Here is a 5,579-nt window from a genome sequence, read left to right on the forward strand (position 1 = left end):
TAAATCTGTTCCAGATTATTTTATTGTAGTTTTATTTTATCAGTATCGACTAGTTTCATAGCGATTGTAAGTTTTTTGCACAGGTACTTCATAGGCATGAGACGCTACACTTTTTTTAAAATCCTTATTATTTAATAGTTCTGTACATCAGTCTCAGATTCCCTTTATTTTTTCAGGTGAAATAATTACTTGCGAATTAAGTTTTAATTACCACTTATTATGCCGAAAAAACAGTGTTCTTGTTGCGGCAAATTCTTAAAACCAAAGAGTCATCTATCAGTAGTTCAGGGTGAACGGGCATTAAATCTTCTTAAAACTGGGTTTAATAGCTCCTTAACCATTCAGTCAAAGGTTTGCAATAGTTGTCGATGCTTTTCGATTAAAAAGCGTCGGATTACAGATGCAAAAGAGATGAGTTCTTTTGAAAATGATTTATCAAATGTTTTAGAACCAGGTAAGAGTCAGATTTATAAAAATTCAGAATCTTCCAGTGAAGATGGAACTTCAGATTCTGACTGTAGGAAAATCAAACTTCCAATAAGAAGATGTATGATTTCTCAATCCAGATGCATTGTCTGTCATCATAAGAATAATCGTATCAGAATCAAACCTTTTGCTGCATTGAGGGCTTACGTCGATACTGGTATTTTGATTCCTGCAAAAGCGAGTTGCTGTGCTTCTCATTTGGTTGATAATGGTTTTTTAAATAAAGAGGCTGTTGCGTCTATACAAGCCACCTCTGATTTTACTCACATGAACGCTGAGTCGATTTCTAAGCTTCAGAATAATTTGCGTGAGGAGGCAAGAAAAACAGGGTTGAATTTTGATGATCCATCTGCGCTTGAGGATAAAGATTATTATAGGCTCACCGATTTGACGAAAAATCAATTTAGTGACGTTGCACAGTACTTGTCAATTGAAGTGCGTTCGACACCTTTAATTGCTTGTTGCCAACTTTCAACTTCATTTTTTGTAACGCAGAAAAGAACTTTTTTTACTCCACTTCATCGGGCTGAGTCGTGCCTTGATTTACAGTTCGGAACTATACATCAATGCCCGCCCATTTCGATTACAAATTTATCCGTAAATAAATAAGTTCGCCAAAAAAGACGATGGATTTATGATATTTCACAAGTTTTTATATGCAAAATAATAACAGACAGCAGGTCACAGCCTGACCGCCAAAGTTAGCTGTATTTTATTGCACAGCCGTGATTTAAGAAAACACCGTTATCTGCAATAAATCGAAAAATAAGTTTTTTATATCCTTGGAATCGTTAAGGAAAGATGCACCTGATTATGAAAAAAAAAATTTCACATTGGTAATAACTTATAATAATTATTACTAAATTTGGAAAGAACGCCGTTAACTGCAAGATTTGGCGAGTCGCGATTTGGACGAGAGCTGTAACTGACCGTTAACTGCAGACTCAAATCATGGACAGCTAGTTCTGTCACAGAAAAATTCTAGAACAAGCCTCAACGAGCAATAACGGACCTCACTAAATTATCGGGCGGTAATCTCGAGTCTTCGTGATTTCGAAGAGGTCCGTACGTGCTTACGGCGTTCTCCGGAATCATCTAACCCCGAGAAAAAAAGATCTGTGATTCAAGTAACTGTCCGTTGTAGCATTTTATGAATTTCAGCATCCCAATCAACATGGTTAGCTGCATTTTAGACAATCAATTAATATTTATCAACCTTTTTTTTTGGAAAAATGAATAGTTTACCATATATACAAATTACTGGAGAACAACAAAAAACTGCAGAAAATTAATTAGAATCCTCGATACATGCGAATAAAGATTCGAACAGCTTTCGCCGGTTTTTTCGGCTTCGTTCATTTTGCAGTAAACGTTGTTTTCTCAAATCACGGCAGTGTAGCCACGTTCCATTTTTTAACACGATTTTGGTCCTAGACGTAGAAATTTGGATCGCCACTTTAAATAATTTTTAATGTAAAATAAAATAATGATAATATAATATTAATAAATTATAATTAATTGGATATAAAAAATAATGAATATATTGATATAATATTAATAATTATAATAAAATAAAATTAATTTAATTTAATTTGAATAGAAATAGAATGGTTGCGCAATCTTGAAATCTGGTTACAAGGCTTAGTGAAATATTTTAAATCATTTGAAAAATGTTGGATATCTTTGGGAAAACTTTGACGAATTCTTTCTATTTTTTAAAATTATTTTTGAGCATATCAGGATTCTTTTCAAATCTTCTGAGATTTATGAAAATTTGGAAATTATTGTGAAACTTTTTAAAGCTTTGTAAAATTTTGAAAGTCTTGCTGAAATTTTCTTAAATTATAGAAATCATTTTAACTTTTGCCAAATCCTTAGAAATATATAGAAATATTTTTTACTTTTTGTAATTTAAACAAATCTTTCCAACCCCTTTAATTGGTTGTGACATTTTTAAAATCTATTGAAATATTTATGAAATGCTTTAAAAATTTATGAAAGCTTTGAACTTTTTGTGAAAAATTGTAAATCTTTGTGAAATCTCTGGAAATATTTGAAACTAAATTTTTGTTAAAACTTTGAAAATTAAATCTTTAGAAATATTTAACAGTTTTTGTTAAACCTTTTCAAACTATTTGAAATACTTCAAAAGCTTTTTAAATTGCTTATATCCTTTGAATTTTTAAATTATTGTTAAATCTTTAGAAATATATAGAAATCATTTTAAATTACTTGCAATACTTTCTAATCTTTTAAAATTTTAGAAATGTTTAGAAATTTTTGTAAAAACTTTTAAAACTTTATTAAATTTTGTTAATTGTTGTGAAAAATTGTAAAGCTTTGTGAAATATTGATAAATCTTTCAAATTTCCAGTGAAACTTTGAAAGTTAAATCTTTAGAAGGGTGTGGGTGTGAGAGAATAATTGAGGGATTGTAAGTTAAAAGAGGGAACACTACATGAAATTCGCGAAATAAAATTCGAGAAATAAAAATATGGGAAGAAGCCAGGGAAAAGTTAGAAAAGGGGATGCAGTCATTGGAACAAAAACTAGAGGAGAAGCAGGAACATAATAATAAAAAGGTAGAGGAGATGTAAGCTAGGATAAAGAACCTAGAAAGCTCAAACCGGGGTTTTGGTGGGGGCGAGAGTGGGAATAAGGAAGGAGTGGAAGGATTGGAAAAAGTACTAAAAAGGATTGATTCGAAGGTAGAGATAGAGAAAGTTAAAAGTGTAGGAAGGGAAGAGCGAATAGGGGAGAGAATGGTACTAGAAAGACTAAAGAAATGAGGAAATAAGAGGGAAGTGATGAGCAAGAAGAGGATGTTATATAGAAGCTCGGAGAGAATGGAGGATGATTTGACATGGGCAGAAAGGAAGATGCAGTATAAATTAAGGAAAATACCGGAAGAGAAAAGAAAAAAGGGAAGAAGAACATGGGTTAAGTATGGAAGAATACAGATAGACGGAGTATAGTAGGATTAAAAAAGGATAGGGAGTTTATGAGAAATTTGACACAGTGGGATGTAGTCATAATGATAGAGACGTCGCTAGATGAAAGGAGATAGGAAAAAGTACGGGGAAGGTTACCAAGAGGTTACAAATAACAAGTGCAAAATGGAAAGAGGAAGAATAGAAAGAGCAAATCCATGAGAGGAATGATGATGGAAGTAAGGAATGAATGTACGAGGTGTGATCAAAAAATAAGGTGACTTTATGGATTTCTCAGAAAATATTCATTTATTCCTCAATATTCATGTTGTCCCCTTCAAAGTTCTCCCCCTCAGATATAATACACTTGTGCCAACGCTTTTTCCACTCATCGAAGCACTTCTGATAATCATTTTGTGGTATAGCCTTGAGTTCTTTCAGCGATCGTTGAAAATCGATGTTCTTTCATGGGTCTCCTTAGTTTTGGGAAAAGAAAAAAGTCACTGGGGGCCAAATATGGTGAATATGGAGGCTGAGGCATGACTGTGGTGCTGTTTTTGGTCAGAAAATCTTTCACAAGCAACGATGAATGAGCAGGTGCATTATCGTGATGCAAACGCCACGAATTGTTTTTCCAAAGTTCCGTACGTTTTTTGTGTATCGCCTCTCGCAAACGGCGCATAACTTGAAGGTAATACTCCTTATTGACCATACGACCTTGTGGTGAAAACACCCTTTTGAGAAAATCAGGATCATTATTGACTTCATTCAACATCTCCTGAGTGATTGTCATGCGATGGATCTTTTGATCAAAATTAAGAAGTTTTGGAACAAATTTCGCTGACACACGTCTTATGCCCAAAACGTCCGAAAAGATAGCATGACATGAGCCAACCGATATGCCAACATCTTCAGCAACTTCTCTGATGGTAATTTGGCGATTTTCCAACACCATTTCTTCCACTGCTTGAACGTTTTCATCTGTTGTTGACGTGCTGGGACGTCCAGGGCGAGGTTCGTCTTCGACATCCTCTCGGCCTTCTTGGAACAGTTTGTGCCACTTACACACATTTTTCTTACTCAGAGTAGAGTCACAGTATGCAACTGTTAACATTTCAAGAGTTTTAGAGCACTGGGTTCCATTTTTCATACAAAATTTAATGCGCACTCTTTCCCCCATTTTTTCAAAAGAATACAATCGCCGAGTACACCAAACCCTTCTAACCTTTTACGCCTCTGACAGAAAAACAACACGAGCTATACAGTCAAAACTGTGAAAATATGATCGTGACGAGTGTACCAACACAACAAAACAAAAAATTTAAAACTTGAATGTACTTAGCCCGCGAAAATTGGAAAGTCACCTTACTTTTTGAATACACCTCGTATAACAGGGAAAGATAAGAAAGAAAGGGAAGAACAAAAAAAAGGATTAATAGTAGAAGAGGTAATTGTGGGAGGAGAGAAGTGGAAGGTAATGGTGGTTTATGTGAATGGTGATATTCAGGAGAAAGCAGAGGAGAAGAAAGAAATGATTGGAGAAAATAAAAAAGAGATTAGGCTGATAATATGTGGGGATTTCAATGCGAGAACAGGAGTCACATGAGAAAGGGAATGGGAAGAAGAGAGAGGAAGAAAATCCAAAGATAAGGTACTAAATGGGGAGGAAAAAAGTTGTTGAACAGCTTGGAGGAGTGGAATGGTATATGTTAAACGGAAATATAGAAGGAGATGAAAAAGGAGAATATAAACTCTCAGCAGGTGAAAGGGGAATGATAATTGAGTATGCGATAGTGGATGATGAGGTAAGAGAGAAGCTTAAGAAACGAGAGGTAGGTTAATATATTAATTCGGACTGTTGATTAATTCGACTGTTTTGTCGGAGAGATTGAAGTTAGAAGTTGAAGAGAAAAAGATCAAGTTATCGAATCAGATAGGGTTTACAAAAAGAATGGGGATATTGGAGAACATAGATGTTCTGAACTTTCTAGTAAATGAGAGGATTAAACGGGAAAAGGGGCAATGATTGGAGACATAAGGCGGAGTTTGACTCATTAGACCGAGGCGAAATAGAAAAAGTTACGGTAAAAGGGGGATTAATATCAGACTTGAAAGTAGAAATGAGAAGGAAAGGTTGGGGACGAGTTAGAATAGGGAAGTAAA

Source organism: Belonocnema kinseyi, chromosome 9 (assembly GCF_010883055.1).
Source record: "Belonocnema kinseyi isolate 2016_QV_RU_SX_M_011 chromosome 9, B_treatae_v1, whole genome shotgun sequence".
Classification (NCBI taxonomy): domain Eukaryota; kingdom Metazoa; phylum Arthropoda; class Insecta; order Hymenoptera; family Cynipidae; genus Belonocnema; species Belonocnema kinseyi.